At 31.9% G+C, this 25,446-nt stretch overlaps 1 protein-coding gene across 5 annotated transcripts in view; it reads left to right on the forward strand.

Annotated features, from left to right (window-relative positions):
• LOC131853858 (dystroglycan 1) overlaps positions 1-25,446 on the forward strand; it is a 121,764-nt gene that overhangs the window by 30,741 nt on the left and 65,577 nt on the right. For 3 of the 5 annotated variants that reach the window (XM_059204922.1, XM_059204926.1, XM_059204925.1), the window contains exon 1: positions 19,511-19,646. The exons of 1 other annotated variant lie outside the window; for it this stretch is intronic. The gene's annotated coding sequence lies outside the window, so the exon portion shown is untranslated. Of the gene's footprint in view, positions 1-19,510; positions 19,729-25,446 lie in introns of those variants that run through there. One more of the 5 variants, XM_059204923.1, reaches the window with a different exon arrangement.

Genomic DNA, 25,446 nt, shown 5'->3' on the forward strand with positions numbered 1-25,446 from the left:
ATAAGTTGGTACACGTGTAATTTTATAGCTGAACATAAATATGGTACGGTACATTTCGTTTGAGTAAAATACTCATACTGTAGGTAGGTACTTTTGTTTCAGTTTTATTTCGCGCTAGGATGTCAATAGCCTTATCCCTGTTGGTTTCTTTTACGACATCTTACATGTCTTACTGCATTGGAGCTTTTCTTATTTCCTTTTAAAATATTGAAAGTAACTTAAATTTAAAAGTGCCGACTTAAAAAACACAAAAATAAACTTGTTATTTTTATTCATAGTTTTATATTAAATATAATAAAGAAACAACCAAAGCAAGTAATCACCGATAAAAAACCAAAAATTAATGCGAGAGACGGCGGTAGACCCGCCTGATAATTTGCAATGCTTCTGATTAACCCATTGGTATAACAGTCACATACTTAACGGTATATTTATTTATTGTAACAACGGTCATGAAACAAATATACTTGCATTTTATTCTTTCGAAAAATAAAACCTACCGAATTTAATAGGACTCTTAAAAAGTGTGTACTTAGATAATGTTTTCAAGATAACAACAAGGTCGGAGGGTTATTTCAATTTTTAAGGCAAATGTTTAACAAATATTTCGCGATATCTTGCCTTGTTAAGTCTCGCCGGATGCCACAATATCGCGCACGCGCTGCTGTAAGATCCACAAGCTTCAGTCGATCAATGTCCATCAGTTACCGGATGTTAATGTATGTTAATACATATAGTGAATACATGCCTTTGTTACATGTGCATGTATAAGCACATTCTTAAGTTGGGCGCTGTATTAAATAAATCGCATTTAATAGATGTTGATGTTAAATCAATTTAACATTCCAACAATTCGATCAAAACTGCACTGATCAAACTCATTATTCAAAGCAATACCCAGTTCTGTGTCCGTATCCTATACGATTTGAATATTAAAGATTTTTTTTGTAATTAAGAAAAGTTATTTAATTTGAAGAATTAAGATTTTCAGAAAATATTGAGATCTAGTTTCAAAACGCCGAGGCAGTGACAATATAGAGAATTCGTCTGCTTTTCTATATGATAATTATAATTGATAGGCTATGTCCTTTCGCCATAGCATCTAAATCTTCATGAAAAACATTAATATCGGCAGTTTTTTTTTTATAATGATAATAATATAGTATATGAAAAGGTAAAAAACAAACAAACGGATGCTTTGGTACTTATATGATTTGTTAGATGTTAAAACAGAACTCAAAAATTATGAGAATATTTTAAAGTGAATGGTTTAAAAAATAAAAAACCAAAATATTTTTGATAACATTACAACGATTTACCTCATTGCATCAGACGTAGCCATTTCTGTAATGTCACGATGTCAATGTCAAGTATCAAGTAATAAAAAATGTCACTTGCCATGTAGTGATTACTTGTCATTTGTTTTATAAATGTAGTTATTTCCGATAGTTTTACATCCCACTATGTCTGCTCATACCTAACCTGGTAAGCTATCTCTGGCAGTAATTGGAACTCTTAATGCTATATTTTAAAACTCATTTTTATTTTATACTATGTTTTTTATAAACATGTTATAGAATTTAGTGAACTAACTAGTAATAATGTATAGTTTAAGCGGAATTCTATAAAGAAGTCTTCCGGAAGTAGAAACAATTGGCGCTAAAGAAGAAAATATAGTTCTTTCAATTCTCGTAGCTACATAGTTAAGAACAACTTGACTATTACAGACCATCATGAAGGTCGCTTGCTTATTTTGTTATTATCGCATTCTAAAGCAACTCCCAAGTTCAATTTCGGGTAACGCGAATTATAAATCGGATACTAGGTACTAGTACTTAGCCAGTTTTTTTTTTAATGTTTATACCATACGTCAAGACCTATTTTCCAGAACACTTTTTATTGTTACTCTTTGGCTATCCTCTGATGCTTAAAGGTTCTAATTATAGTTTAATATTTGTAATTTTACTAGTTAAAGACAGTAAAATTATATCTTTATTTTTTAATCTTTTTATTTTTATTACTTCATTGTTACGCAACAGCCGAGACCCAGTCGAGTTGACATTGATACGTGCCATGTCTCAAACGACCCGCACTTACGACCAAATAAGGCGGCAGTGCGTGCCAAAATGGTATAAACGTGCCAGATATTAGCCTGCTTCAATTTGATTAAAATTTTAAAATGCCAGTCCTGAAGAGCGGCATAGGTACGAAAGCTTGAGTTTTCCGCTACGTTAATTAGAAGATAATTAGATTCGTTTAGGGATTTAAAGTTAAGAGCATTAGATGGGGGCGTATCGATCACTGCTTGGAGCACGTTTAAACTGTATAAATTAGATATAGCTAGCAAAAATTAAACTAAATAATTATATAAGAAATACTGCTTAAATTTTCGTTACATCACATACGATCTTTGGGTAACTCTGTACTGGCAAACGTAGTGTAGAACGTACATTAGCTAGAGTAAATGCCTTGAGTGTGCTATAGGTAGTCAATGGATAGTGGAAGTCTGTCAGCAATATATTGTAATTAAAATGATGTTAACAATCTAGTTAACATTTTCAAAGATGTATTTTATAAATTAAAGTATTTTAACTCGAAATAAAAGTAATCTCATTATGACAATATTACAGAACCTAACAATAAAGTTCAAAAATTTAAAATTTAAAAACTTAAAAGTTTAAATGGATATGACACTATATATAAAGATATAGGGTGTCATATCCATGATGATTTATAACATATAGATATATGACACTTATCATTTTCAAGCAAAAGACCGGCAAATTGATTGCCATTAACGTTACCAAAAAAATCGGAAGAATTTAGTTACAATATAAATATGTTATAGTTATATTTATGCAAGTATCATAAAGGCAGCTCATATATTATTATTAGCCTAAACTCCATGGGTTACATTGCTTTATTAGAAACATATATTATTATATACATTCCTATGTCAGCCTTCCAGCTTCCTTCAGCTTTATACTTAATACACATTATACGTAGCAACGGTACGAGTACCATTGTTACTGAAGTTACGAAGAAACACCAAATTTAAACTTAACTAAACCTGAAACAGATATCAATGATATATAAAATTATTGCATATGCTTTGCAAAGGAGTATACCTTATTACATTTTTAATTAATGTCTAATTCGGATCCATGTCTCATGCATAAATTTGTTGCTGCAATGAATTTGATGCTGCACCAAATTGTATTTCTTTTATTACACAACTTATAACCTTATATTAAATTAAGTATAATCTCGTTTCTGCAACATTTGAAGTACGCTCCTACATTTGTTATTTCAATATCGTGAAGACGGTCTGTTTTATACAGCTATGTTTATATGTAGATCATATCAGCATTGGAGAAGCGCTTTTATTGAGTCCATATGTGATGGATTTTCAAGACGTTTTCAGCCGAAGAACGTATTTGTACAATACGCACCGCAATTTCGCGCCCGATCAATTTTGACAGACAAGGCCGTTGTAGAAAACGAATTGGCATAGTGACATGATAAGAAAATACTTCCATACCATTTTGACATGTCATCATTCTGACCCAAACTATGGACAGCTTGAACTAACTATATATTAATACGTGAAGCAAAAACTTTCTACCCTATTTTACTTTTTTTAAACCTACGCGGACGGAGAAGAATAAGAATTCGCACACATAGTTTAGTTGGAGTGCAGAATGCTATAATAATATATTATTAATTACGCATGTAAAATACATTAAATCAATAAAAACAACGCACTCTTATATATAGGTATTCTTTTGTTTATTGTTAAAGGCTGCGGTCAAGTTGAGAATTTATTAATATTATTTATCTAGTTTTACAGAATGTCAAACATGACCATAATAAATACAAACTTATAATTTTAATTATTTATGGTCGTACTTCGACCATTGGGCGATCACTAGTAAGTAATAATGTATTGTTAGAAATCATTTAGACCTATGTATAGATTATTTTTTTTATTAAACTGTTGTCTGTGAACTTAATATTGATAATTACTTATTGTATTTAACGTAGGTCTTGGTTCAATTGAATCGGTATACAAACAAATTTATTCAAATACTGTGTTATACATATATACCACGGGTACCAAGAGGCGACTTTACCCAATATTTAACATAAATTACAATATATGTAAGATAATAAATTCAATATTTAATTATATTTGTACTATTATATTTTCTTTTGCAAGTAGGTATCTTGGGTAAGAAAGGGATGGATGAGGATGGATGGAGTGGCATAATCTGTTTTTATTTATTTCAAGGGTCTAGGTCTTTTTTGCTCATTAGGGGCCTTACCATTTAAGGTACACAGACAGGTCTGGTACCGCCTATACCTAATACGGAATCAAGTTCTAGTAGTTAACTCTTTTTATGTGTACCGAGAGAGATTCTTTGTATTATTTAGTATTTTAAAGTGACTCTGAATTCTGAAGTTGATATTGCTTATGTAATGACAAATCAGACTAAATATATCTTGAAAGTGTCTTTCAAACTATTTACTTATTACATAGTCATTACATATTTCATAGTCTGACAAAGAAGTCTGACATAGTCTTACAAGTAATATCATTATTTCATCTATAACAAGCAATAATGCTAAGACATGCTGAAAAATATATTCCATATCATATGAAACCTTTATTTTTGTCCATTGTTTGTTTTTAGAGAAATAGATAGGAGAGTAAAAGTACTGTGTACTGTGACATAAGATCTTCATGACAAGAGTCGATAACGGGTCATTACCCGCCTTTGCCTCTAGTTCCAAGTATTCATAGCAGCTTACCATTAGACGTACATCGTACATATCGTATTGTTTGCCAACATTACATAAGAAGGAAATTTATATCCATAACATTAAACAACTTTATATGCAAATGATCTCTATGACTTCCCGTCGTCTCCGATGACTTAATCGAACAATCAAAAGCAATCGTCTATTTTGAGTATAACAATACATCCTTTGATTACAGAACGTGTGAATTTATTTTCATTACTTTTTCAATGCTAACTGCTTGTGAATCACAGTTTATTTTGGTCTCTTTGATGCGCCTGCGCATTCACGCGCAAGAATTTACACACCGGGCTTTGGAAAGTGCTGATGTTCATTTCATCTTACTCTACGATACATTGTATATCAAAAGATAATAGCCTCAAAATACTTCATACTAATTTTATACCATTAAACAGATATTCCTTGCGTTTAATGTACACGTAAATACAACTCTTGAAAAGAATTCTATTAATAACTATCATATCACACCGTTTGTTCTTTCATTCGGAATTCTAATAGCATATTCTGCCGTCAAAAAACTTGGTTTGTAAGCTATGGCGGAACATAGATTCCGGTCTTAAAGGTGATATATAGCTGCGAAATTATAGGTACATACAACGCTTATGACATCTTGGTCCTCAGTAACGATAGCCTGTGTGTGTTGTCGATATTACTGTTCTTGTTTTAGATTTTTTATTTAAAGACTAGTCTAATAATTTTTATATCCTCGTTAAAGTTTTCTAAATCTGCATATGTATATATAAAAGAAAAACTACAATCTATATATCTAAAATTTTTATGTTATCAATATACTCAGACGTAAAATCACAAATCGTCATATAAAACTGAGATAATAATTTCCAAGAAATAATCTATATTTTAGTCACAGTAAAAAATATAGCAATCTCGCGACAACTCGACCATGTCTCTGCTAAATGCAGGCATGCTCAAGCTTAGTGTACGACGGGTATCAATTAAGTCAATTAAAGAGCCATCGACATCAAACGCGTGAACGAAACACACAATAATATAATATCACCAGACTATCACTTAATCAATGATCACAAGTAACTGACCGCAGGTCATTGACATAACGTTACGTTACGTAAACGCGCATGTTACGGGTATACTAATTAGTTTAACCATACTGTAGAATTAGCACTGGTTATCCTTTAAACTGCAACCTCTTGACCCAGTTATCGTTGAAAGTGTAAGTTTTGCTCGTGTTCATTTGACGGTCTTCGTAGCGTATAAAATGCAGGGTTTTTTATTTTGATGTTAGTTCAAGGAAATTGCAAACTCATGTCTTCAATGTTTTGGGTTGCTAACCAGATTTTTAGTATACTATCGCAATGTTAAGTATTCGATTACAATAAGCACTGCAACTTGATACTTGATTTTTGTACTTAGTCTCCTACATAATTCACATTTTAAGATATTTTCGTAAATTGTTTTTACCTATAAGTCTAACAATCAACGTTAATGTATAATATGAGTATTATTTTTAGAATTTTATTTGTAATCTAAAGTTAAATTACAATAATAAGTAACAACATTAAAACAACAACAAAAGAAAGTCCACATACACTGTTTCCAATCTAATAGGCACCGATCGATACAGGCTTGGTTCAGTACAGCCATTGGTTCTCTCAAATACGATGATGTCATGATGTGACAATTTAGCAAACCCATAAAATGTTACGAAGAACACTCAGCAAATGGATGCCGAATTTCAGCTATCGAATGAATATAAAATAAATCAATGTAAGAAAATAACTGTAGTCGGATTTTAAAGGTAGAGTAGTCCCTGTTACGCATTTATACAGCTTATTGATTAGAACTTGTCGTGTCTGTTAGTAGCTTAGTGAACGTAATCAACGTAATCTTGCAAACAATATTAGACAAGTTGATTGGTGAAATGGGTAAAAGTTATTCTACCCTTTACCGTTGCAAATAGGATTAACAAAGTTTGTCCTAAAAACGACGAGTGATAAATTACACGGAAGGTAACTTATTTCATAAGTGTTTATCGTAAAATTATTTTCCTACTAGGTACTAGTTATGCGGGCCATTTGATGAAGTTAAATAAGGTATACCTAACACTTAATAATCTAACATCGTAAATTTCTATGAAGTATAATAATATCAACGGATTATTAGCACCTATAATTAGTTATTGTTTATTCTGTGGTCACTATGAATCTAAACTGTATATGTAAACTATATGATATTATTGAAACTTGTAATTATTCTGAAATTGATAGCAGAATAAACGTGTTTGGATGATAATTTAATTTATGACCTCGTGAACTTGTATTTTTGTTTAAATGGGTCATAAAATTAAAAACTGATGATGTAATCTATTTTTTTAATTTATATTCATTAGTCTTTTATTTTCTAAGAAGAACTACTTACTTATTTGGAATAAATTACTTTTAGTCTCCATAAAAGCTGCTAAGTTCCGCACTTTGGTACATAGTTAGAGTACGTGCCTTGCAAAAATTTGAAACTAAGCAAACCAAATAAAAGAACAAACGTTAGGCGAACGGGAAACGGCGAATACTAATCCGGGAACTCGAGTGAAAAATGTCCCGGCACCATTTGCATACAATAGCCGGTTATGACGGCGTAGCTGGCTACCGTACGTGGCTTCAACACTACTGTACAATCACAAGTTTAACTTTGAAGTCACGTGATAATTTCCCACACATTGCACCTAACGAATGCGAAGCTGGCGCTACAAAAGGAAGAATTCAATTTGGAAAGTTGAGACCGGTAATATATTGGGCCGTATTGTTTTGTTATATTGATGAAAATAAAAAAATAACACTGCGTAAGGCTTTACGTTGGCTTTGGGTACGTCGTCGTCCGTACTATATATATTCAAGTACACAAAAGCTGTACAATAGACACTTTTGAAGGATAAGTTATTAAAGATGGAGATATTTTATTTCTGTCATATTAAAATAGAACAGGTATGTATTAGTTTTTTCTTGTTCTACTCAAACGAAATGGAAACGGCCCACAAAAGACAATAAAGTTGTGATATACATATCGAACTATGACGATAAAATATAAAGTGAAACTTTGATTTATCGACAAGTCAAGAACACACTAAAACTAGTGACATTAATTTCGAAAACATCCAAGTTTCTTAAGTAAATGTGCCGATGTGCCTTCAATATTTCATCTTCACGAAATTTTGTAGGAAAAATGAAATTGTTGTCTCTGAGGAAATCATGTCATTCTCTTGTCTAAACAGTCAATTGTGTTTGTTTTGTTAGACGTTTGTGCTTTCTGCCGTCATTCCTTTGTTATTGAGATAATCTCTGCTTGTTATATGTTAGCCTGTTGATTTAAACAACGCATTGCTATTATTTTATAATAATGCGCTTCAAATACCGTATCTACGAAGTAAGATTTTAATATGACGTTAATAAATAGGTCAACTTGTATAGCAGTATATACCAAGTGATTTCTAAAGTGACTCAATGGTAGCAAAATGGTTTCACCTTTCCAAGTAACTGCGTATATACAAATATACAATCTTTGTACAATACTAATCTTTGTTATCCATATTCTTTATTTTGTAAATTACTTCATATCCAGATCCAAAATATATAAATAATAATAAAAATACGTTTATTCTCATATATTTCTGCGAACTCCATTTGAAAACAATACAGTGATGATAAATTCTTGCTATGGCAGTTTAGATACGTGATGAATTAGTTTAAAATGATTTCGCATCGAATTTGTTCACTTTCACTAATGCGTGCCAGACGTTCCATGTGGTGACAGTGATGAATCGTCCCTATATAGACATTGTCTAGATAAGGCTAATTTATTACACAGTTTACATTGCGGTATCGTAATTAGGGCACGGTGGACTATAATTTGAAGGACGAACTTAGTAGTTTATTAAGTAATACCTAACTAGCCCAGGCCTTTTAGACATTTTCTTAGAATGTCTTTCCGTATTCAGTACGCATTCGTAAGTCAGAACAAAGAAGATAACGAGAATTAGAGTGTGGAAGTCTATTATTTAGCAACAGCTAATTTACCTATTCTTGAATTAAAAGCGTACACTTTCATTTGTAACGCACGCTATTAAAAATGGAAAGTGCTCCGAGTTCTTAATTTTGCTAAGTCTTCCAAGACAAGCATTCATTAACATTTAAATTTGGCAGATTCGCTCTGCTTCGTTTAGCGGAATTAGCCTCTAACCACTATTCAAGCAGCGGGTGCCTTGGCTCATTCAGCCTCTCGGGAAATCGGTCGGTCACAGAAGCGTTTAATCTACTAATAGATACTGCCCTCAGTTGGAACTTCAGATCCTCTCCTGATCGATTATTAATTTCGTCTTGAATTTTCCGAAATAAATTCATACTAAATCATGGAAATTAAATGTGTTATGATTCTCCTGAATTACCTACTACTACATTATTACAATGTAGAAGGAAATAAGTATATTAATTAATAATAATTAGGCATTTATGGTTGACAATTAAATGTTTGCGAATGCATCTTACATTGTGATAGTATACATTAGGTGCACTTTCAATATTGTATAATTATTTTCTTATATTATAATTTAATACTGTAATATTTTTATTAATACATACATAAATATTTCATTAAATAATTATAAAATTCTATTCGTCAAATTCTATGACATAAATGAAGGTTATGACTCTGAAAGGAATGTGAACTGAACATCGGGTTGACGAACCGATTATTAGTGCCTATTTATTTTGTAAAAATAGGTCGTCATCCCGCGGTCGATGAACCTAATCTTAGGTTTTTATTTAGAAAATTACCTTTAAGTAGAAACTTAAGGTACAAATATAACAAAAATATTAAACATAAACAGTAGCTCGTTGGGAGACCATAGGATATTGTACATCGATAACCTCGTTGACACATTAATGAGATGTCGGAACGAATTGCTAAGCGTAGTCGACGAAAGACATGGGCCAGGGGCGGCTACCATCTATTTCTGGCTAAAGACGTTGACCTGTTGCCAGTATGCATCACGCGAAGATGCATCATCGCTTTTTAAAGATTTATTAATACCTTTTATAGGATTCAATTTTCACTTCGAAATTAATTTGTAATAATTACTGTAATAACCTAGTTAGTTGTGTTAACATGTTGCAACTTTGGTTAGCAAGGAGTTTCATCCGTGTATTCATCAGTTTAGGGCTAAGGGAAGGTAGTAGGGTCGTTTCGTAGCTTGGAACCCGTGTATCTTTTGTTAGGAGACAATGTGCTCCGTCCACAATTGTTTGTGAAGGATTTATGGCTTCTAATGTCTGTGATTCTTTTTACGTACCTTTCTTGTGCAATTTATATAATAGATACTATAATATCTTACAAAGCTTTAAGTTGGTTTTTTTTTTCATTATTACTCATCTAAACTGTAACGATCTGCTAAAAATTTTGAAACTTTAACGTTGTGTTTAATGTTTATTCCTTAGACGTACGACTATAACATTTGCTACACTAACAGTGCTGTCCCAAGTTTCTAAAACATAGTTTTACATGAAAATGTACCTAACAAATAATTTCCTTCCTAAAAGTTACGTTCTGTAGGAACGTTACCAAGTTTAAATGTGTTGAGGAATAGTCGACGTTATTTAGGAAGGCCGCGTGTTTATATTTTGTAATGTACCTCGTATTTGGTCGCCGCACGTGTATTGATTTATCTCACGAAAAAATTTTTTACTGTAATTGCAGTAATTAATTCGATATGTAATTCAATTATTAACATAAATCAACCTTATTTTATAATATTAAAAGGATGAAATGCATTTTTTTTATATTTAGATATATGTTTCATATGATTTATATACATTTATGTTACTGTTAGTTATTGCTATTGTAACAATAATTCATAAATGGTTTTGTAACAAATCTGACATTGTCATCTTGAATATAATTCCAATAATTGGATTCTATTGTTTCAAACTAGGAATATTCCGAATCCTCTCAGTTATACTGGTAACAAGTAAATAGACGATCAATTTAATTATACGACTAAGGTTGTTATCGATATTCATAGTTATAGAAAACTTGTTTGTCTACAGAACTATCCGTATCTAATATTGAATTGGTTAAAATCTATTTTAACTTTACGATTTCAAACTTCCTTTCATATTTTTACTCCCTTATTCATAAAAAGTCTAACGTCTAATAAATATATTTTAACTATTGTACTGTTTTACCCTTTTCTTCAAAGTTTACTTTTCTATTATTAGTAATAACGTCATACAACACTCTAATACCTACTAATTTGATATATATATATATATATATAGTTATATATTATAGTTGTGAAAAGTGTTTAACATAGTTATGAAATTATTATCTAATGGAAACCGATGTGTAATAACCAATGGGCTTGCCTACGACACATACCTTTTTTATTACGTAATGAAAAATCTTTAAAAGATTATATAACCCGCCCAGGAAGGCGGGAGGGAAGTGTGGGATCCTTACCACCCTAAAAAAACCACAGATTGTACCTCCAGGTAACCTTCCACAAGTCATGGGTTCGCGTTATACTACCACAACTCCGGCGGAATCATATAGACTTAAGGCAATTCGGCCTTTTTTTAATGTGTGTATTACTTAACCCGGCCGTAGAATAATTATTCTGTTTTACTAATTAAACTGCATTAAATTAAAAAATGATGCTATTGTTATTAGCCCAGGTAGACTTTGTAATAAGTTCGCGTGAGTACCTGAGTCGTGGGTGCTTCGTATCATGGAAGTTACATGGTAACGTAATGTCCCTACTACTGTTCTTGGATGTAGTCGGCGGTTACCACTTATCATCAAGTGGGTCATCAAATCATCATCTTTATCACATACATATTTCACGTAAATTGCTTCTCATGGGATTACACGCACAATCTGACCTAACAGATTTCCCATGAGCGGCTTATATGGACAATATTCTGAATATTTTTTTCTAAGTACCATATGGAAGTCAGATATTAAATAATTAAGATACAATTATATACTTGACGACCTCGGTGGTCTAGCGGTCTAGCACACCATTTTACGTCCGATGGTCGCGTGTTCGATTCCTCGCACGGCACAAATAGCTGTATTCATGAGCATGATTGTTTGTATCGGTCTGGGTGTTTTCTATGTATAATATGTATATATTTACGAAAAAAAAAATATATCTATATATTTGTATCAGTTATCTAGTACCCGTAACACAAGCTTTAGTTAGCTTACCTTGGGACTAGATGGCGCTATGTGAATTGTCCTGAGATTATATAGATTTTTCGCGATCTTGTTATCTTTGCTTAAGCTTTTGAATACATTGTATTTGAAATATAACATAAAAGGCACAAGGACGTTGTTTGAATTTAAAACGAAGGAAAACGAACTCTTTTGGTGAATATTATGTTACATACATTTCTAACATCAATGTTAGTAAAGGACTAAAGGACGAAGAAAGAAAAATAATGTATATAAAATACACATAATGACCAGAATTTATTTTGAAGGGAATTGAATACCACCGTTTTCAGTGAATTTGGTTTGAAAGTATTCTCCTATAATATGAAATATATGTATATAAAACGTTATAACTTCATACATTAATACAGACACTCATACATGTATATGCCTAGCTGGGTGAATCCGATTGTGCTTGTGTTGCTCTTCCCTGCCCAACCAAATCGTGCCTACTACAGTTTTTTTTATGGATGATAATGGAAGCGTCCGCCTGCCCTAACGGTTTACGCTAGCGGAGTATCAGTGGAGGATAAGATGAGCATGAAGTCAAGTCAGTTAGCCCATCGTGACAAATTCACCAGGAATTTATCATGATAGTTTCCAGGGGGAACCGCGTGGAGGTCAACCTGACATGGTACATTGCTAGCAATGGGGTCGTGAGTCCACATTACTCACATTCCCCTTCGCCCCGCCTACTACAGGTTAGCGTATTTTAAAAACGCAACAGTTTATAAGTATGAATGAATAGATGGATGTTTGATGCGAAAAGTACTGAACGGATTTTGATGAAACTTTACAGTTTTATAGCTTATACATCAAAGTAATACATAGGCTATAAATTTCATGCAGCGTGCACGGATAATATTATATACTAGTTGAACCACGCACTTCTGCGTCACATTTTCCTTGTATTTGCAACATTTTTATGGCAGCTTCGCTCCTATTGGACGTAGAGTAATATTGTATAGCCTATTCAATAAATGGGCTAAGCTACACTAAAAAGAATAGGTTCAGTAGTATCTACGATATTATCCCGAACATCCAAACTACTTCTTCGCAATATTCGAATAGATACTAAAGAATATACATTTGAAGTTAGTAAAGTACATTCAATAGAAACAATGTTATATTCTAGTCGCTACAGAAAACGGTAATATTCCAATAGCAATAAGATAGTGACAACTGGTAGGCTTTCCAAAACGGAGGAGTAAACCAAGCTTGAAACGATTATACAATAATTTTCCGGTTATTGCTTTCTTGTATTTGAAACAAACTTATCAAATATGTAGGTCATATTATTATTATCACTGCTAAAAAAGGGCTCAGAGTCGCCTATGTGATCTCTTATGACCGCGCCTAATCGGTAATTAATAAAACTTCCGATATTTAGTTATGTATAAATATATTGTCGTACTAGTATGTTGAGGTTAGGACATACAAGGTTTACATGATACTTACTAAGTAAGTAATGGTTAGTTATTACCATTTTATCGGCTCTAATGTATTTTTTTAATATAATGACAAATAATCTGACGTCAGCCATATAACATTAACAGCACCATGGACTTCTCGTCATCATGTGATGTTATGACCTTATGCGTTACCAATCCCGAGTACTAAAATGTAATAACTCCGTATACTGTAATTTCACTGTATAATGGAACAGATTAATAACTATCTAATAATGGTAAGAGTAGTTTTAATCGGACCCTAAGTATTCCATTCAAAAACGAAATCTATGACTCATATTCCGCGTCGAGACTGCAACAACCGAACACTATTGAATTACGCGTTAAGAAAACAAAGCTATGTAATTTTAGAACCAACCGCAACATTCTCGACCTGTCAACCCCTTCATAAAAGGCTTCTATTTCACCTTTGCAACTTATTTCAAACGCACAACATCAATATTTTTTTATACATGTATTATCTTGAATTTTGTCAATTTTTTTTTGTATATAATGGTATCCAAATATATACATGATCTACAAGCGTAATTTTAAAGAGTTTTGCAATGCCAAGAAAATAAATTACTTTTTTAATTAAACAGAGTAATAAGTTTTACCTATCTATATAAATGTCATAACTAAAACATTATGATTATGTATTAAACTGAACTATTATCGAAATATTTCCTGGCTGATATTATGACAAAATTTCTGCATCGATCTAAAATTAGCTTAAGAAACCAGCTTTCATTTCATAAAAATGTTTAATTTCACCCTAGGATACAAGACGTTTATGATTTATAAGTACCCAAACGTAACTAACGTAGAAGAAAGAAAGAATTAGTCTTCTCTATTCTCAATAAGCAATTGCCTTTTACTATCTGAAGTACGTAAAGGTAACTTGCAACCGAGACATATGATATGTCTGTTGTATGCAATTTCATTAAAAACAATTCTTATCTTTATACAATTGCATAATAAGCAGGCGTGTCGTTTCACGATTTCCGCTTGGTATTAATTTACAGATTTGTATAAATATAGCACCAAGTATATAGGTATGAATATAATTAAACAAACTCTAAACAAAAAAGTAATATAACTAAAATTTATTGTATTCGATATCTTTGGTTACGGAACCCTCTTTTCTGTTCATTCCAGAGTAGTAAGAATATCAGATGCGAGTCATATTACATCAGCTTGTTTCCGTTGCTTTTCCTGACTTACATTTCAGTGTTGATAATGAAAAAGCCGTCTCTCCATGTAATTTCACTTCAAAGCTGCCTACGAGGCTCGTTTGTTATTTTCTTTAATCACCGAGCGTCGTATATTAGCGCTCGCGCTTTGATATGAGTGCTCAGATGGGTTTTAATTTGAAGCTTACATTACATTCATCTATTTAGTACCTAGTGTGATTTCTTATAATCTAAAACGTGTTATTTATACTGTTTTAAACTTAGATAAAGATATGGACCATGATGGTATTTTTTATAAACTGCCGATATTTCGATAGGCGAAGTGTGACATTTTGTGTATGTTTTCTGTGGTGATGCTGTACGTAAAAAAGATTAAGAAAACTAGTAAAAGATTTATCTGTTTGTAATAATGGTTTTTATCCACTGCTGTCTTCAGTCAACCTTTGACCAAAAGACTTGTAACGGCGTGGAAGGCAGCTCATAAATATTATCATGTTAAATATCCCGTATTAGATGTAAGGTACAGTCGTATGATTTATATTTGTTGTTTACATACAAATGAGATTAAAAATCTAAAAGTCATGAGCAAGTGAAATTATACGGTAATTCGTAAAAAACAACGTAGAAAAAATCTGTTACATTATGTCATTCTTGGAATTTGTGTTTAGAAGATTTACACTTTCATGGTAAAGATAATGAAATGTATAGAAAGTACAATTATAAACCAAAACGAAAAGTGAAATGTTATAATTAATATTATTCAGTGTTGTATATCATGACGGTAAAATTACTTCATTAAACTGTTTTGACACGTACTTTCCTAGTTTATATAAGAAATACGTATGAATGTACGTGTATTACCAATATTTATGTTCGTTTAATAAATTTTATTATTATACAATTCTTCAATTCTCTATTGGAAAATAAATGTTTCTTCTTGTTATTTTGAAAACACTAACCGAATATTCGCATTTTACTTTGTATATTGTTATTTATTTGTAGCATTACAATACATACTAAGAAATACGTTAGAGTTAACTTTGCCGGTCCTGTATTATAAACGTAAATATATTTGCCGCAATACTGGACAAGTGTAATGTATCTAATTGTTTTAATTGGCGCAATGTTTCAAATTTAGTATGAACACAATTATTGCGCACACACAGTCGCATCGAGATCATGCAATTGTGACTATTATTTTTAGAAGTAACAAAGCTAGATTGGTAATAGTGGGCTGGATCATTTTATCAATCACTAGTGATAAAAATTGCCCACATCATTCTCTTCATCCAATGAGTTCCTTACTCACTTAGGCGCGTCTCGTTGTCTAACTGCTGGTGGATCTACACTGTTTTTGTCAGTCTGAGGTTCCAAGTTCAATAAATATAAATATTACATACATTTTGTTATTACTTGTATATATGATAACGTAACATAAGTTTATTTAAATGGATTGTCTATCTGTTAAAGGAAGCGATATAAGCTACGAGATTGTTCAATTTAAAGTTTAGAACGGTTTCTTCAAAGCTTTGTAGGTACAAGTGTTTGAGAATAACATAAAGGACTTTTCTATAATGAGCTCCTTAACAATATGTTGCAGGGATTTGTTTTTTCTTATTTTTGTCTAACGACCACGCTCCGAGCACACTTTTGGGTCGACGTTTTGGGAATGTCATCAATCACTGACACACAGAGGAACTGGACTTGGACCATTGCATAAAAAATGTGTCATTACGGATTTATCTTCCATACAAACGTAATAAGGTAAAAATGGTATTTCTTGTCGTTAATGAATGGTGCAAATTGCTTTCACAGATTTGATTTCACGGAAAACTTCAGTACCCAGTTATTATAGAATAATCACCATTTATTTTAATGAAGCTGATAAAATCAACTGTCGTAATTTGGTTTCAAATTTATATAATATCTACAAAGAATGTGATAATAACCATTATATATGTAAATCTGATTGTCTGTCTGTCTATACATTTTCACTACTAATTTATCAAAAATTACCTATGTCCGTCCTCCTGGTACAATCTATCATTACGTAACATTTTATTAAGATCCATCGAGCCGTTTAGTAGTGACCAAATAACGGACAGACAAATCTTCATTTATAATATTAGTATGGATTTTGAATCCATTAGTAACTTGTGACGGCCAGGCAACTGATTGAGAAACTATAATTGAGCCCTAATTAAAAAATAATAATAAATCCACTAACCAAACACTACATTATTTTATGTACATATCTGGAACAACAATGGCCTTCCTAATATCTAAGTGAAATTCAACGTATGCGTTGAGTTATAGATGGATTGCACTACGGATATATCATCGTCATGCAATACCAGTGGTATCTCTCATGTATTGCCATTCCGGAGGGTCAAGGGCCTTCATAGTCTACCAATACTGCTATCTCAGTACCACATATCATGCTTCAACTAAAACACAGGTTACATAGCAAATTTCTTGGTTGAAATAAACCAATCAGACGTAATCAAACAGATGACTTTGCACAAAATCTACGTCGGAACTATAACCTATTAATTATAATATGGCACAATACGGTATTTCTACAGCGTCTAGATTACTTTTACGAAATACATCGTCCTAATTAATGGTATTATATTTGAATAGGTATAAGTTACCCTAATGGAGTTTTCTTTGCCTCGGGCCACTTAAAACGAAACGAGGTAAATGTAAGAGTAAACTCCTATAAAATAAGCAATGTTGAACTTTCGACATGATTCCGAAATGAGCAGGAGATATTTGAATTTCATATTATTTTTGTTTACGATATTTCGGGCGAGTTACGATTCTTAACGTCCTTTGCCCTTTATATCTACATATATATGCTATAAATACATCGCTACTAATTTTTCAATTAATAATGTATAATATATTATATATCACAGCGGCGCCCCCGGGCGCCCCTCCGATCGATCCCCCGTCCAATTCAAACGGAGATCGATATTACGACAGCCTGAGCCGAGGTTCGAACCCCTAGTGGTGCCATCAGACTAAAATCGTATCCGTCAGGAAAGAGTTGGTCTTTAGCCGCTCCATAAGTCCTTCCGCGGGTTTGGAGTGCCATCTGCACTCGCCCCCTAACGTCCGATGAAGCTATAAAGGCCAGCTGCGGCCAACAGCATTAGAGTAGTCCGAAAAAAAATATAGTTATATGAATATAGAAAATTACCAATCCTTATATTAGAGATGTTACGTTTAAGCATTGCAAATAAAATTGTTAAAACTCCACTACCATTAACTCGCCAGCTCAACAATAGTAACTTAACGGCAGAAATTTTCCAATGAAACAAAAGCAATAATGTTGTACCAGTAATATAGTTCCACCAGCCATGCAGCTGCGCTGTCTGGCCACGAAAAACGGAGGCTTGCATTGGATATATATCATTGAAAAAGGCCAATATTCAACATGTATGTACAAGCAAATATGATCACGTGGAAACAGTAGAATTGATGTACATTAACGATTAGTAACTTTCAAAATATATTTTTATCCTTTTAACCTAAATATATATTATAAGTAGAATACCTGGTACATTTTGGTAGCATGGTGCCTGAGTAAATTGAAGTTTCTAAACATTTGTTTTAACTTTTTTTGCAATGCATTGCAAATCGAGTATTAGTATAAAATAAACGGCTATAAATATATTATAATAAAAATAGTTGAAATATATATAAATATCAATCTAATTGATGAGTGCTCGCCTAAAAGAGCCCTAAAGCCAACTCACGTCTGCATGTTAGCCTAATGCTTAAAGCTCTCAAAACCCCACGTGTAGTATTAAGAGTACTTCAGACTGGGATATGTACTCATCAGGGTGATTTCCTTATTGCGAAATAGGGGAAAACGTCTAATAGGAAAATTATCTACCACCAATACATATATATGACGAAAGTGAAACAGAAAAAGTTGATTGATTAAATTTGTAGAAGAATAACATTATTTACAGCAATGAGTACAATTTGCAACAAATGCGTAGGTGTAAGCAAATACTTGAATACTTAGTAAGAAGTATTAGTAGTAGCTTATGAGTATGTACTGCTAACGAAATCACAATGCTTGTGTGGTGCTTAAAATTTGTGTCCAATTCGTCAAGGTGCATTAACGGCTTAGCAGATACATATTTTCTGTTAATAAATGTTGACACTTCATATGGAACTATTACCATTTTCTGTAAGCGATCACCAAAAAATAAGATAAACTAAAAAAATATATTTAATAAAATAAGGTTCGTGGTATCGTTCACAAAGCTGTCAACTTTTGTAGATTCGGTAAACTTTGTATACCTTAAAATATCTAACGATAAGATAAAAAGGTTGCTTCATATAGGTACCGTCCTGTGATTCATTGGAAGGTGTATGATTTAAAATAAGTCTAAACAACTCATACTATAAATAATGGAATAATCATCAGTCACTAATACACATAGAAATTATAAATATATAACAAATGTATAATGTTAATTTTTAAATTTATAAATTATGTAACTGTATAAATCTGACATTAAAACTCCCAAGTTATATTTATAGTTAAAGACCTAACCTTTACTTATAAAATGTCGTATATAAAAAGAAATACTAGTATATAAAATGGTATCTAAATATCAGTTCGTCATTTTACCGCAAATGTCTGCCGCTGTATCGACCGATAAACCACTTTGTCTATAGGGGACTTTAGATAAGCCACTCAGCTGATCTTATGGTGTCCCTCTAGATGCAAGGGTGGAGGGAGGGGGGGAAGTCAAGCGTTGATTCCTCTGCCTGCAGTCTGCCCCAACGCTTTGCCGTAACCGGACGATGAAACGTTATCGCGTCTTGGACCAAACGCCGACATTAGTGAGTCAGTGAAGTTTTGAGGTTAACTATTAGTGAAGTGCGTTCAGTTATCGGAACATTGCGCTGTAGTGCATTCAAGGTAATTGAGTGTGATCTGATTTTGTTCGTGTGAAATTTACTTTATTTTGAAATTGTTTAACCGGATGGTGTTTAGTTGAAAGGTACAAATTGATATGCAAGTATATACATATATAATAATTTATTATCATTTTATAATAGCTGTTGTGTTATATTTTAAAATATTCTAATGCCACTATCTGTCATTTTTCAATCGTATTAGTGATGTAGTTAAATTTATTGGCATCGTAAACATTGAAAAAGGGGTCCAAATATGTTAGGTCCCTATTGATTCTCAACCCTAATAAAATTCGCGTATAGAGAGGCGGCCTATTTCATATATCGGAAGGGAAATGGCATTCGCCCCGGGCTTGATTTTGAATGAAGATCAGTCAATCTAAGGGATGTAATTTATAAAAGTTCCCTCGATAAGCTGCCCGTACCCTGTGCGGCTGTACATTCGGTTAATCATATTATTATCGTTATTTGGCACGTACTGTCTACTTTATTTTACTTATTTCATATTAGTTATGCTAAAATTTATTTTTACATACATATTTGTTACATCAATTATATGTAAAAGTTATATGTCATTATTAGTAGCATAAAAAAATGATATAGATACTTACATGTAATATTATATATTATATTAACCTATCATTTTAATAGTGAATAAATAGATTACTAAACATGCATTCACAGAAGATATACAAATAAAAATGAATTACTGGAATGAGATGCTGTCGTACAATAGTTGGTAGTTATGATAAACGTAAATTATTTCGACTTTTTATGTGAAAGGTTAAGTAGTTGCTGCTGAAAACGTTATAAAAACATTTTCATTTTAAACAATAATTAGTAAATACCTAATATATCAAAATATTTATATCTTACAATTACAGACACTTATGATAAGTCAAATTTATCGTAAGTCGGAACATAGGTTGATCCTAATAGAAATGTTAAGAAACTGCTTTTATTCTTTCCAAATGAAGTTATGCGTAATTATATCTATCGATATTTAAAGCTTAAGTGCATACTTAAAAATTACTTCACAATATTCCTATTGTATCCTAATGAAATCATTATTAATATAATAAACATGGTCATCAAACCATAATCATTTAAAGTGAATTAATTATTTACTTTGCATATATTAGCCAGAAATGATCGGCAATAATTTTCTTTAATGTACAAATAAGCCAGCCATAGATAATACAAAGTTTACTCTTAACTTATAAATTATAATAGAAAAAATAAATATTCATCGCTCTTCCTATCACTGGTCGTGGTCATTACCTACTGTTCGGGCCACTTTCAGACTTCCTTTTACATATTTACCCGCATTTCTTATTGTATCATATGCGCTACCCTACAATCAGTGTTAAAATTTTCACCCTTATCAACTGGAACTCATGATCTATGGTTTAGTGATAATGTATATGGTACGTTACATTAGATGATTTCTGTATAATTAAAATAAAATGTATTGTATATTATAAGTAGGTTACAAATACCCATATATCCCTCGTATACGAATATATAGAGGATAGCTTAGGCTTAGACGAAGGATCGTTAAAAATATTCTCCATTAAAACTGTATATTTGTGTGCCCATTTCTACAATAACTTGACCCGCGTCATTCACGTAAATCTAAAAACAAAGATAGACACGGGATCGAATCCTGTCGGCCTTGTTAACCTCACTGCCTACTTCCAAACATGACCCAGCTTTATTGTATAATTTTGTTTTTACCTTTCTTTCTTTTGCCCTTTTACCGACAACGTTTTTTTTTATGAAGAAACATTACAGAAGTCTTTATAGTTTCAACTCTCTAAATTAAACCCACGTAAAAGATATTAATTGAACAAAATATTCACCAAAGGAATTGGTAATGCTTTATGTATTTTTTCTGTCTATATTTATTCGATTCCCTATTTCTGGAATAATACCCCATTTTACTATTCACAGTCCCATTTATACTCTAATTTAAATACTTGTGTACCGTTATTTTCTAGATAGGTTTAAAAACCTGAAAAGACGACTAACCTCAAAAGTATATTGAAATATTTTGTAAATTTAATATTGTGGATTTTGGAAAATGTCAAACACACATTGCTCAAGGCGTTTGCTTATTTTAAATATCTACTACTATCTACGTATCTATCTATTGCCTACGCATATATACTTCATAAGTAATTAAACCAAAATAGAAAACAAATATTTTACTGGTTAAATAAAATGTATTGCTCTTGAAGTTAACGAGTTACCTTTTAGTGGTAACCGCCGACCATAGAGCGTTATTGGGATTACAAAATACGAGTACTCTATGGCGCTTACAGTATCCCACACGTTACAATTTTCAGAATTAAATTTTATTTTATTCCTAAAACTGTAAGTGTAATTACAAATGTAATAATTAAAGGTATACGGTAAACCGATTTTGAAATGATAAATAGATGTGCCTGAAATTTTGGACATATTGTAATACATTATTATAGAATTCAAAGGTAAGTTAAGCAATGTTCGAACGAATATCGTCCGTGCTCGTGGAATCGGATATATAGTTTTAATTAATATTCCAAACAAAAATATAGTCTACATTTACTGTATATTATTAATGATAATTATTATTTTATTAATAAATAAATTAACAATCTGGTTGGCGTATCAGAATATAATACATTATAATTTCTTTCACTCCTTTCACCTCAGCTTTCTTTAAGGTTTACAGTGTGATGTAATATAGGTAGGTATATTTGACTTATATTTAACAACATATCGTATTCCTTCAGTCGATTTTATATTAAATAGTTCCTAATAATCATTTTACAATTTCATTATGTTTAATTGTCATTCATACATATACATACAATAATTTGTAAAAACATTTTTATATGTTTATTGTATGTAATATATGAAGTCCAGAATGACATAACCATCATGGCATCCAAAAGGTCATCAGCCCGCGCGCGCGCCCATCCGGCATTGCATTATTCCATGCTGCATAGAAAACAGTTACCATAACAACCTGATACATGCGACACCGTCATGCGATGCACCGCCGAACATAAATACGCATTATTCTGTTACCCTACATGTTGTGTTATTATGCTTTATAAAAATAACGTTAAATAAGAGTCGCTTGTTTAAAACATTAGGTATAATAAGTTTAAATTTATGTCCCCCGAATCAAAATCCATAATAAATTGTAGCTAAGAATAATATCTGTCATGTCAGCTTTCGAATAGAAAAAACTGTATCATGTATCGGTCCATTCATTTAGAAGCTACGATGCCATAGAAACAGATGAATACACATCATTTATAAGAGCCGTTTATTGCATACTAGCTATGCCCGCGGTTTCAACCGCGTGAAATTAATAGCCTATATTTTATTCTGATATATAAGCTATAGTACTGTAAAGTTTCATCAAAATCCGTATATATTCCGTAATCAGTAGTTTTTGCGTTAAAGAGTAACAAACATACATACTCACAAACTTTCGTGTTTAAGATAAGATTTAGGTTGATAAACTTTAATAACAGAAACTATACAAAATAAAAATATACAATAAAAATTTAATACAAATGAACCTATATTTTCAACATATGCAATGGATATATGGGATGCTAACCCATAATTTTGGCAACGCGCCTCGAGGTTACTTACCTCGTTCTGATCACGTGATAAAACTACAAAATCATTTCTTATTTGCCCTTTATAAAGTAAAGTATAGATTTTTATTTACATTAAGATTAGATACTTCTATCTAACCAAATTAATGTTACACACTCGAGTGACTTTTTTTCCACTGATGAACGGATCTTAATTAAAAAATAAATAAAGCGCGGTAGGATATATATAGCCGATGTAAATTCAATAAAATACAAAAAGTGAATGTTGATGATCGAGCATTGTAAGCAACTCATTCTCCAAACCTATTAGAACCTATAGATTTGGAAGCGTAGTAATCCGGTTTAATGATATTTATAAGTTGGCGTACACGCCATAAATATATCTAAGAGTACACTTTTAGATAATATTTATAGGACAGTCAATCAATGCCACGTCTACGAAGCACGTGTGACTTATATCGAAAACAGTTAACTTCTGAAATATCTTTAAATAAAACTAACTGTAGACTCAAAGGCCGTTTTAACTGTCAGCTGAAGATGTTCAGTTATATATTGAAAATGTATACGGATTTAATTCGGAGACATAAACAGTTTTTATAATTCTAAAAATCCTTCCTTAATTTATGCTAACGTGACATATAAAACGTATATTTAAAATATAAAATTTCTAACATAAGCTAATTTTATGAAATTATAATAGGTAATGAGCATCAGGTTATCATTTGACACCCGTATTCCTCTTGACTCATGTGTTATCTAAGACTAAGATTTTTTTATTTTTGTACCTCTTACCCTATATTTTCACTGCCATCGCCCTTCAATCAGAACGCAGCTCGCAAAACAAGCTGTTCGGCGGTTAAAATAGATAGACAGACTTTATAGTCAACCTCTTGTTAATTCTGTGTAATTTTAAGATAAAGCACTATTTTACACCCCTTATAGTCAAACAAAGTAATTACATTGGTATAACGTATGTACTCCCGACGCCCAGAAGCAAATCAGATAATCAAATTGTTGTTTCCCTTCTAAACTAACGTACAGTGTACATACACTATGTTTTAGATACCAAAACATACTCAATTACGAGTCAATGTAAATATTAAACAGGTACTGACTTCAATCGAATACCCTTTAGACTAATTTCCGTGCTAACTGAACAAATACTCATGTAACGTATACAGTATCTCTGTATAATGAGTATTTCAGCAAAGAGTACAGAGTACTATTTAGTTAATTGTATAACTCCTACGTTTATAATAGAGCTTTTGATTTCATACATACGTACATCTATCTAAATGTGTATTGTGTTCAAGGTTATAATATAGTGAGTAATTTAGATTTGTAGCCATAAATAGGTAATTAGGAATTCTTGTTAGTTGCCGATTAGACATCTAATGTTATGAACCATGAAACAATATGATGTACAAAAGTTCGACCCTCTAAGGTATCATATAATACGGATTACTGAAAGTATTTCATAACATTTTATACCAGAGAGACATTGTAAAAAGCAGTTTACCTAAGTCTCACGTATATCAGCCAAGCAGCTCGCTATGTAAGTCAATGGAAGGCTGAGATAGGCAGAGGCATTATTACATGATTTAGAAGAGTAATATCTGTAATGGGAACGCAAGAGTGTATAGCCAACAGTTACCATTTACAATCTGGGCCGTTAATTTGTTTGCCATTTTAATTATTAAAAAGAAAAGAAACAATAAAGTGGATCATGATTTTATAAAAGGTAAATGTGATCCTCATTGTTTTATAGAATTATTTCAATTTGTTCCTCAATAACTACTTAAATAAATAAATGTGTAGTTTAGATATAAATATAGGGAATGATATTCCAGAATCGCCCATAATAGGATTATATTTTACCCGTTGTATAAACAAACATCTCAAATCCAAGGTAAGATAGTAGAAAATTGTGCCCTAAGCCTTTTGTTACACAAAATTTACTTACTGATGTCATTCTACATAGTATACAGCTAAATATGCCCATAGTTTCGAAATAATCTCTTTGACATAAACACATCTACATACTTATCTACCTTTCATGAGGTACTTCCGTCATCGCTCCTTGAATTTATGAGCGAAAATATAAAAACATATTTAATTACGTTATTTAAACACGTTATCTTATATAAATATTTACCATTATATCGAATAAAATGGATACTATAA

This window comes from Achroia grisella, unplaced genomic scaffold (genome assembly GCF_030625045.1).
Source record: "Achroia grisella isolate CSIRO2021 unplaced genomic scaffold, CSIRO_AGI_Agris_v1 utg906, whole genome shotgun sequence".
Classification (NCBI taxonomy): Eukaryota; Metazoa; Arthropoda; class Insecta; order Lepidoptera; family Pyralidae; genus Achroia; species Achroia grisella.